At 41.9% G+C, this 11,277-nt stretch overlaps 1 pseudogene; it reads right to left on the bottom strand.

Annotated features, from left to right (window-relative positions):
- Window positions 1-10,472: 10,472 nt before the first annotated feature.
- On the bottom strand, window positions 10,473-10,729 carry LOC115856183 (small ribosomal subunit protein eS27-like; annotated as a pseudogene).
- Between the last annotated feature and the right edge of the window lie 548 nt (window positions 10,730-11,277).

Below are 11,277 nucleotides of genomic sequence, written 5' to 3'. Positions count from 1 at the left end.
GTTCATATTTTCTATTTCTTCCTGATTCAGTCTTGGCAGGTTGTGCCTTTCTAAGAATTTGTCCATTTCTTCCAGATTGTTCATTTTATTGGCATAGAGTTGCTTGTAGTAATCTCTCATGATCTTTTTTGTATTTCTGCAGTGTCTGTTGTTACTTCTCCTTTTTCGTTTCTAATTCTATTGATTTGAGTCTTCTCCCTTTTTTTCTTGATGAGTCTGGCTAGTGGTTTATCTATTTTGTTTATATTCTCAAAGAACCAGCTTTTAGTTTTATTGATCTTTGTTATTGTTTCCTTCATTTCTTTTTCATTTATTTCTGATCTGATTTTTATGATTTCTTTTCTTCTGCTAGCTTTGGGTTTTTTTTTCTTCTTTCTCTAATTGCTTGAGGTGCAAGGTTAGGTTGTTTATTCGAGATGTTTCCTGCTTCTTAAGGTGGGCTTGTATTGCTATAAACTTCCCCCTTAGAACTGCTTTTGCTGCATCCCATAGGTTTTGGGTCGTTGTGTCTCCACTGTCATTTGTTTCTAGGTATTTTTTTTTTTCCTCTTTGATTTCTTCAGTGATCACTTCATTATTAAGTAGTGTATTGTTTAGCCTCCATGTGTTTGTATTTTTTACAGATCTTTTCCTGTAATTGATATCTAATCTCATGGCGTTGTGGTCAGAAAAGATACTTGATACAATTTCAATTTTCTTAAATTTACCAAGGCTTGATTTGTGACCCAAGATATGATCTATCCTGGAGAATGTTCCATGAGCACTTGAGAAAAATGTGTATTCTGTTGTTTTTGGATGGAGTGTCCTATAAATATCAATTAAGTCCATCTTGTTTAGTGTATCTAATTTAAAGCTTGTGTTTCCTTATTTATTTTCATTTTGGATGATCTGTCCATGGGTGAAAGTGGGGTGTTAAAGTCCCCTACTATGAATTTGTTACTGTCGATTTCCCCTTTTATGGCTGTTAGTATTTGCCTTATGTATTGAGGTGCTCCTACGTTGGGTGCATAAATATTTACAGTTGTTCTATCTTCTTCTTGGATCGATCCCTTGATCATTATGTAGTGTCCTTCTTTGTCTCTTTTCATAGTCCTTATTTTAAAGTCTGTTTTGTCTGATATGAGAATTGCTACTCCAGCTTTCTTCTGGTTTCCATTTGCATGGAATATCTTTTTCTATCCCCTTACTTTCAGTCTGTATGTGTCTCTAGGTCCGAAGTGGGTCTCTTGTAGACAGCATATGTAAGGGTCTTGTTTTTGTATCCATTCAGCCAATCTGTGTCTTTTGGTGGGAGCATTTAGTCCATTTACATGTAAGGTGATTATCGATATGTATGTTCCTATTCCTATTTTCTAAATTGTTTTGGGTTCGTTATTGTAGGTCTTTTGCTTCTCTTGTGTTTCTTGCCTAGAGAAGTTCCTTTAGCAGTTGTTGTAGAGCTGGTTTGGTGGTGCTGAACTCTCTCAGCTTTCGCTTGTCTGTAAAGGTTTTAATTTCTCCATCAAATCTGAATGAGATCCTTGCTGGGTAGAGTAATCTTGGCTGCAGGTTTTTCTCCTTCATCACTTTAAATATGTCCTGCCACTCCCTTCTGGCTTGCAGAGTTTCTGCTGAGAGATGAGCTGTTAACCTTATGGGGATTCCCTTGTGTGTTATTTGTTGTTTTTCCCTTGCTCCTTTTAATATGCTTTCTTTGTATTTAATTTTTGACAGTTTGATTAATATGTGTCTTGGCGTATTTCTCCTTGGATTTATCCTGTATGGGACTCTCTGTGCTTCCTGGACTTGATTAACTATTTCCTTTCCCATATTAGGGAAGTTTTCAACTATAATCTCTTCAAATATTTTCTCAGTCTCTTTCTTTTTCTCTTCTTCTTCTGGAACCCCTATAATTCGAATGTTGGTGTGTTTAATGTTGTCCCAGAGGTCTCTGAGACTGTCCTCAGTTCTTTTCATTCTTTTTTCTTTATTCTGCTCTGCAGTAGTTATTTCCACTATTTTATCTTCCAGGTGACTTATCTGTTCTTCTGTCTCAGTTATTCTGCTATTGTTCCCATCCAGAGTATTTTTCATTTCATTTATTGTGTTGTTCATCATTGTTTGTTTCATCTTTAGTTCTAGGTCCTTGTTAAATGTTTCTTGCATTTTGTCCATTCTATTTCCAAGATTTCGGATCATCCTTATTATCATTATTCTGAATTCTTTTTCAGGTAGGCTGCCTATTTCCTCTTCATTTGTTAGGTCTGGTGGGTTTTTATCTTGCTCCTTCATCTGCTGTGTGTTTTTCTGTCTTCTCATTTTGCTTATCTTACTGTGTTTGGGGTCTCCTTTCTGCAGGCTGCACGTTCGTAGTTCCCGTTGTTTTTGGTGTCTGTTCCCAGTGGCTAAAGTTGATTCAGTGGGTTATGTAGGCTTCCTGGTGGAGGGGACTAGTGCCTGTGTTGTGGTGGATGAGGCTGGATCTTGTCTTTCTGGTGGGCAGGTCCACGTCTGGTGGTGTGTTTTGGGTTTCTGTGGAGTTATTATGGTTTTAGGCAGCCTCTCTGCTAATGGGTGGGGTTGTGTTCCTATTTTGCTAGTTGTTTGGCATAGGGTGTCCAGCACTGTAGCTTGCTGGTCGTTGAGTGAAGTTGGGTGCTGGCATTGAGATGGAGATCTCTGGGAGATTTTCACTGTTTGATATTATGTGGAGCTGGGAGGTCTCTTGTTGACCAGTGTCCTGAAGTTGGCTCTCCCACTTCAGAGGCACAGCACTGACTCCTGGCTGCAGCACCAAGAGCCTTTCATCCAAAGGAAGGAAGGAAGAAAGAAGAGAAGAAAGAAAGGAAAGAGGGAGGGAGGGACGGTGGGAGGAAGGAAGGAAGGAAGGAGGGAAGGAAGGAAAAAAGAAGGAAGATAAATTAAAATAAAATAGAGTAAAATGTAATAAAGTTATTAAATTAAAAAATATTAAGAAAAAAATTAAAAAAAAAAAACGGACGGATAGAACCCTAGGACAAATGGTGGAAGGAAAGCTATACAGACAAAATCTCACACAGAAGCATACACATACACACTCACAAAAAGAGGAAAAGGGGAAAAAATCATAAATCTTGCTCTCAAAGTCCACCTCCTTAATTTGGGATGGTTCGTTGTCTATTCAGGTATTCCACAGCTACAGGGTACATCAAGTTGATTGTGGAGATTTAATCCGCTGCTCCTGAGGCTGCTGGGAGAGATTTCCCTTTCTCTTCTTTGTTCTCACAGCTCCCAGGGCTCAGCTTTGGATTTGGCCCCGCCTCTGCGTGTAGGTCGCTGGAGGGCGTCTGTTTTTCGCTCAGACAGGACGGGGTTAAAGGATCCGCTGATTCGGGGTCTCTGGCTCACTCAGGCCGGGGGGAGGGAGGGGTACGGATGCGGGGCGAGCCTGCGGTGGCAGAGGCCGACGGGACGTTGCACCAGCCTGAGGTCCGCCGTGCGTTCTCCCGGGGAAGTTGTCCCTGGATCACGGGACCCTGGCAGTGGCGGGCCGCACAAGCTCCCCGGAAGGGGCTTGTGGATAGTGACCTGTGCTCGCACACAGGCTTCTTGGCGGCGGCAGCAGTAGCCTTAGCGTCTCCTGCCCGTCTCTGGGGTCCGCGCTTTTAGCCGCGGCTCTCGCCCGTCTCTGGAGCTCCTTTAAGCATCGTTCTTAATCCCCCCTCCTCGCGCACCAGGAAACAAAGAGGGAAGACCTCTTCGGCAGGTCCAGACCTTTTCCTGGACTCCCTCCCGGCCAGCCGTGGTGCACTAACGCCCTGCAGGCTGTGTTCACACCGCCAACCCTAGTCCCCTCCCTGAGCTCCTACCGAAGCCCGAGACTCAGCTCGCAGCCCCGCCCGCCCCGGCGGGTGAGCAGTCAAGCCTCTCGGGCTGGTGAGTGCCGGTCGGCACCGATCCTCGGCACCGATCCTCTGTGCGGGAATCGCCCCGCTTTTCCCTCTGCACCCCTGTGGCTGCGCTCTCCTCCGCGGCTCCGAAGCTTCCCCCCTCCGCCACCTGCAGTCTCCGCCCGCGAAGGGACTTCCTAGTGTGTGGAAACCTTTCCTCCTTCACAGCTCCCTCCGACTGGTGCAGGTCCTGTCCCTATTCTTTTGTCTCTGTTTTTTATTTTTTTCTTCTGCCCTACCCAGGTACGTGGGGAGTTTCTTGCCTTTTGGGAGGTCTGTCTTCTGCCAGCGTTCAGTAGGTGTTCTGTAGGAGTTGTTCCACATGTAGCTGTATTTCTGGTGTATCTGTGGGGAGCAAGGTGATCTCCGCGTCTTACTCTTCCGCCATCTTCCCCTCGTCTCCTAGCAATGGAATTCTTATAAGTACATCCTAAACTACCTCCTTAAGCAAGTCCAGAACCTGTAGAAGGAAATATTCTGACTACATAAAAGTGAACTGTTGATTGCAAAAAAAGAGGGCACAAGCCATTGTTATTCCTAGTGTGGGGGGCGGACCAGAGCCAATCTATAGTGTGCTACCAACCAATGTCTTGGTAAGAGCACAGGCTGAGAATAAGCATTTATAAACTTATGCAGCAGTTTAGCACTGCCATGACATCCAAATGTGTGATTTTGTATTGTATGAAACATCGATCTGCTATGGATTCGAAATTATAAAATACTGGTGCTTTGCCACAGAGACTTTGAGATGCACTGCCGTAAACAAAGTACATATACATGTATGAGCTCTGGAAAAGAGTTATTTGCAATGCAGCTGACAAAATATTAAAATCTGTAGTATATATGAATTATACAATTGACATAAAAAAAATGAAAGAGTGGACCAAGGGATTAGCTGTAATTCAGAGACGTGAAATCCAGATGTAAACTCATATGTCATTTGAATTCGTGAGTGGTCAGGGCTATGTTTTAGTCTTCAGACGTATAAAAATTGGAAAGAGCCATAATACCTATTGCTAATGCAGGTATGGGGAAATTCGTACACATTGCTAGTGGAACTGTGAATTGTTACCACCTTTTCAGGAAACAAACTTGCCAGCCCCCATAAAGATAAAAATAAATTGAACGTAATTCTTGGCTCAGCAGTATTCTCCCTGGGAAACCTATCCCATCAAAATAAAAGCACCTGTATAAGTAAGCATATCTGTTCAAAGATGTTTATTGCAGCCTCATTCGTAGTGGCAAAAACCTAGAAACAAAGGGCATATCAGTAATAGGGGAATGGTTGAAGAAATTATAGCTCATCCACCCCTGGGAATCTTATGTAGCTATTCAGAAGGATGAATTAGAATTATACCAGTTACCGTGGCAGGATTTTTGTGAGGTATCCTTGAGTGAGAAAAGATGCAGAAAATGTTTAATATGATCTCATTTTAATGAAACCATCAATGGAAAAAATGCTGTATGTGTTTTTACATCTGTATATATGTTAAAATATACTTACGAAAAAATGGAGAAAAATAAAAAAATATATAAACTATGTTGTTAACATGGGTTATTGTGGGAGCTGCTGGTGAAAATGTGGAGATGCAGGCAAGAGTCAGAGGGGAGGCCAGAGAAAGCAAAGACTGTATTATAAATCCCATCATGCATGGGAAGGTTCAGTTTATGTAAAAGTGTCCATTTGGTGTATACACATAAAACATTTTCTAACACAGTCTTTACGAAAGATGAGTTAGCTTTGTAAGTACTACCTTGTAGAGATGACCATGATAAAATGACAGTAAAATAAGTCAATAAGGAAATCGATCAGGAAATCAATAAGGAAAAGGTTAATATCTTGGTAGAAAATTGTTCAAAGGACACATATAGCAATTCAATAAAAGGTAAGTACAAATCACCAATTACCATGTGAAAAATGTGCAACTTGATCAATAGTCAAAGAAATGTAAGTGAAAATCCTATGAGATGTTTTTGTCACATGTCCGGGTTTGAAGTATTATTAAAACTGGTAAACCTTGGATTGAGGATGGCATTCTCAAGTATACTTCGAGAGAGAATAAAAATTAAAACAAAGTTTGGAGGGAAATATCTGTAATATGCCTCAAAACATGTCTTATGGCATTGATGTTGATTTCTCTTCTAAAATTTCATCCTGTCAATGTTAAGCATGTAAGAGGGAAGAGACTTTCTGTCTGTGAAAGGACGCCTATCAAAAGATGTTACTAAATGAATGAAGTAACAGAATCCCAGTTTTATGTATAGTAGTGAAACATTTAGAACTGCCTAAACATCCAACAGAAAGGAATTAGTTAAAGAACATACAACCATATAAAAATATCTATTATAGAAACATGCTTATGACAGGTTGTGATTAAAGAAGACAGGTGAAACAATGATGTTAAAGTTTTGCTGATTTTCCAGTCAAATATTATACATCGATATGTAGAAAAATGGAAGAGACAAACAGAGAAATGTTAAAAAGTAATGGATGATGGGATTGTGGATAACATCTTGTCTTGGTGCCTTTCTGTGTAGTTTCCAAGTTTTCTGCTTTGAGCAGTAGTTTTAATTAAAAAGAAAAAAAGATGTTACAAGCATGTTAAAAGGCTATAAAGATTACCATCTTCTGAAGTGCACTCAGAGGGAGACGAGCAGGTAGGAGCACTGTGCCCTGTTCAGGAAGAGAGCCGGCCGCCGAGGCGAGTCACTGTCCCAGCATCACTTTGGCATATGAACTCTAACCTTCAGCTTTCAAAGCTGGAGATATTATCAAAGGTAGGTCATTATTTAATGGCTTGGAGGTTATTTCCGAAGTCCCTCGTGGGCTGCTATAAATGATTAGTAACATCATTATTGCTTATACATTTGTGGGCCAGCCTAGTATTGCTTTATCAGCACTGACTCAGGGTTTTTATAGGTAAATGGCTCTCAACTTGGGGTTCCCTAACCTCAAGAGGTGCACAGTGGTGGTAAGCTCTCCGAAGTATACTTTATGTACATAAAAGTGTCAGAAAAATTATGCGTTTACCCTTACAATACTGTACGGGCTGACAAAGCCTTATTTTAATTGCCTTGGCTTCTTTTTTTTTTCGCTTTTAATAGAATATACAATTTTCGGTTGATACATTGTAATGAATTGGTCGTTAGAATGGTTTTTGATAAATAATATACGTTGGGAAAGTTGAATTTTTACTAAATTAATAAAAGTTGGGGTTTTAGAAAAGCCTTTCAAACCTGGAATCAGATTATTTCCCTGGCTCCAGGATTATTCTGATAGTTGTACTTAATATTCAGGCTCAGCCACACTACTTAAAGTTGTATTTTAACCCCCCTTATAGATATGAACTTCAGCAACAACTTGAAGTGATATTTCTGTAAGAGAAGAAACCATAGGGAAGGTCTCATCTGACTTAGCAGACATTCTCTATTTTCCAAATGGGCAACAGGAAGACTCACGAGGTCCTGAATACAGAGAGAAAGAGGCTGCCAGAACCCACATTTTCTGTTTCTTACTTTTTCACTTCTCCTTGGGCTCTGGGGTTATTTCCCTAGAAATAACAGGCATGCAGAAAGTGACAAACACTCATGCACACACATGGAAAATCAAAAAGGGTTAGGCAGAGATAGGGAGGGAGAGAGAGATTTCTTGTATATAGCATGATCTCGTGTAATTCTTTCTAGACTTCTGTGAGATTGTTGCTGTAATTAGTTCTTTTTAAACAGAAGTGCTGAAGCACAGAGAAGTTAAGCAACTTGCTTAAAATCACACAGCTAGTCAGAGGCAAAGCCAGGATTTGAACTTGGGCAGTCTGAATCCAGAGCCTTGGTCTTAACCCCTGTCATAACAACATCATATTTCTATACCCTGAAAAAAGAAGTCAACCAGAAGCACTGTGAAAACAGCTCCTTAATAAAGTGACTAATTCTGGCAACTGGCCCACAGAGGAGATGGGAAACCTATTTAGTTTTACTTCCATGACTGATACATATCTTAAAACTGAATTTCTTGCTAGAAGATTTAAAAAATTTTAATTGTAAATGCTGAGGAATTAAAAAAAATCAGCTAGCTGAAAATTCCGGCTGTTGTTCATCATCAAGCATATTATATTTTAAAGAAAGTATTTTTAGCCAATTTAGCCCCCGAATTACATTAGTAGAGCCTCAGTCCAGCCAATTGGGGTTTTAAAAACATTGTCTGCTCTTGGTCTATTCTGTAAGTGGCCAAAACAGAGAAAGAGTTTTCAATGTACTTCCTTTACTATTTTCTGAGTGTTTTTGAGTTATGTGAAAAGTGCTGTGATGTTTCATCTGTAGGAGATTTAGCACTGGAAATAGTATTTTGACAGTCCAAAAGAACCCTTCTAGATGGAAGTATAGATTTATATCTCAAACTTCCAAGCAAAACTTTCAATAAATGAAAAGAAAAAAATCAGGGCTTCCCTGGTGGCGCAGTGGTTGAGAGTCCGCCTGCCGATGCAGGGGACACGGCTTCGTGCCCCGGTCCGGGAAGATCCCACATGCCGTGGAGCGGCTGGGCCCGTGAGCCATGGCCGCCGAGCCTGCGCGTCCGGAGCCTGTGCTCCGCAACGGGAGAGTCCATGACAGTGAGAGGCCCGCGTCCCGCAAAAAAAAAAAAAAAAAAAAAAATCGAACAGTTTTAAAAGTGAAAATAGGATGGCTGGTGGCTGGTTAGTGTATGTTTGTGTGTTGGGGGTTTGGGGGATGAGAAGGGCCGGTGGGCAGAGCCTGCTCTGTTGATTTCCCTAAGTCTTCATTTGGGATAGGCAGGTACCTCAGTATTATACAGCATTTTAAAAAAATTGTATTGAAGGATAATTGATTTACAGTGTTCTTAATTTCTGCTGTACAGCAAAGTGATTCAGTTATACATATATATGTTCTTTTTCATGTTCTTTTCCATTACCGTTTATCCCAGGATATTGAATATAGTTCCTGGTGCTCTACAGTAAGACCTTGTTGTTTATCCATCCTATATATAACAGTTTGCTACAGCATTTTTTTTTAACTGAAGAAATGAAAGCGTTTGCAAGTGCAGCCAACAAAAAGCCTTCATCAAGTCAGTAGAACTTTTCAATCAAAATGACAACAGCCTCTGGTCTGTCTCTTGCTGGAAATAGAAAATGTGTGGAAGGGGTTTCACCCTCTGGGCACTGATCACAGAGTCCAGTATCTTGTTATAATTTTATAAAAGTCAAAGATCCAGCCACTTTCATGGTAAACATGGCCTTTCCAGCATCCTCCGTAAATGGTACTTGACTCTTGCTGAAGGCATTCATATTGTCAGGCTCTGATCCTGTGAAGGCCCTTCCTGACAGCATCTGTAAAGGGCTTGATGAATAAAGGGCTGGATCCAGATGTGAGGACGCAGCCTTTTCTGGGCTGTCTCCTCTGTGAGCCCTCCCGTCCTCAACCTGCTGCCTTCCCCATCCCGTTTCTGTGAGTGCAAGATGGCAGTAAGGCACAGCGCCACCACCCCTTGTCATCCTCTTCGTCAAGGCCATCAGTGTCCTCCACACTTAGGGGTTCACCGGCCCTTTCTCATCCCTCAGCTTACTTAAACCATCAGCAGCATTCCCCCTCTTGCTTTGAAAACAACCACCACCCTCTCTTCATTTTCCTCCAGACCCACTGGATGTTTCCTTCTCTACTGACTAGATCCCTATCATCTTTCCACCTCACATGCGGAACTGCTTCAGAACTCACACTTAGATCTCTTATGGTCTCATACATTAGGTGACCTCGCTCTGTCCCATGGCTTTAAATACCAACTCTATCCATGACTCCCTAATTTATATTTCCAGTCTTCTCCTAAACTCGAAAATCTCCGTATTGCTTATCTGACATCAGTGAATATCTCATAGTCATACAAACTGAGCATATCTGAAATAAAATTCTTTTTTTTTTTGTACTCATCCCTAAAACCACTTTTTTCTGAGCCTTTATCATCTCCATTTAAAGAGAAAACAAAAACAAAGTAAAACAAACAAGCCTGGAACCATCTTCCTAGGTGTTGGCCATCATTCAAGGAATTTGACACACCCTTTCCTTTCTGACACAACTCATGTTTAATCCATCATCGAATTCTGTCTTTTCTACCTTCAAAACAATATTAGGGGGAAAACATTTGCTTACACGCTTTTGCCCTACCCTAGGTTTTCTCCACCTCAGCATCGTTGCCATTTGGGATTGGATAATTCTTTGTTGTGGAGGCTGGTTCTGTGCATTGTAGGACATTTAGCAGCATCTCTGGCCTCTGCCCACTGGATGACACATTCCTTCCCCTCCAGTTGTGACGATCAAGAGTATCTCCAGACACTGACAACAGGTCCCCTAGGGCAGAATCACTTCCAAGTGAGAGCCGCTGCTCCACTCCCAGCAACCCCATCTTTCACCTGGGTGATCGCAGTGGCCTTACAGCTGGCTTCCTTACTGTCTCTCTTGGTCTCATATATTCTACCCAGTAGCCAGAGTGATCTTTTTTTTTTAATCCAAAATGTGTTTATTGGGATGGTTTCCCATTCATCTTGATTCAGGGTGCTTTTAGTGCTGCTTCTGTCTGAAGGAGCATCCTTCTGTAAGCCTTGCTTTTCCTCCTGTAGAGGCTGGCAGAGGACAATAGAACAGCCAACACATAAAGCTACTGTTTGTGCATGGCTGAAGACAGAGGTGATTTTATAGCATCCTGGGCATCTCACATCCACGAAATAGGAATTGGGGCTCTGCACCAGACGCTGCTTCTGGTGTTTCCTCTTCTCCTCTTCTGGAGAGGGATGAAGGAGCTCCTTTGTGAGAGGCATGTTCTCATGGGGAGGTCATCACCCCCGCAAAGGAGAATCATCTTTTTTTTTATACAATTTTTTTTTGATGTGGACCATTTTTAAAGTCTTTATTGAATTTGTTACGATATTGCTTCTGTTTTATGTTTTGGTTTTTTGGCTGCAAGGCATGTGGGATCTTAGCTCCCCGACCAGGGGTCAAACCCGCACCCGCTGCACTGGAAGGCAAAGTCTTAACCACTTGACCACCAGGGAAGTCCCGAGAATGATCTTTTAAAAAACCATTCGGATGATTTCACTCTTGTTGGCGGCCGTGGTGATGTGCCCTCAGAGAGCAGGATGAGAGAAGGGTGTCTGGGAGACAACATCGACTGCCACACCCTGGGATCTGCCCGCGTCCAAGCTCTTCTCAGCTACACTGTTCGCAGGCTGCTCTGGGCTGATGATGGAGCACGGCCAGGGCCTCAGAGCTGGGCTGTCGCTGACTCACACGTGTGATGCTTTGGAATTTCCCAGAGCTATATTCCAGTTTGACCAATCTTCCTCCCCTTCCTCCTTTCACAGGACTT

This window comes from Globicephala melas, chromosome 20 (genome assembly GCF_963455315.2).
Source record: "Globicephala melas chromosome 20, mGloMel1.2, whole genome shotgun sequence".
NCBI lineage: Eukaryota > Metazoa > Chordata > Mammalia > Artiodactyla > Delphinidae > Globicephala > Globicephala melas.
This window is presented reverse-complemented; position numbering and strand designations above follow the sequence as displayed.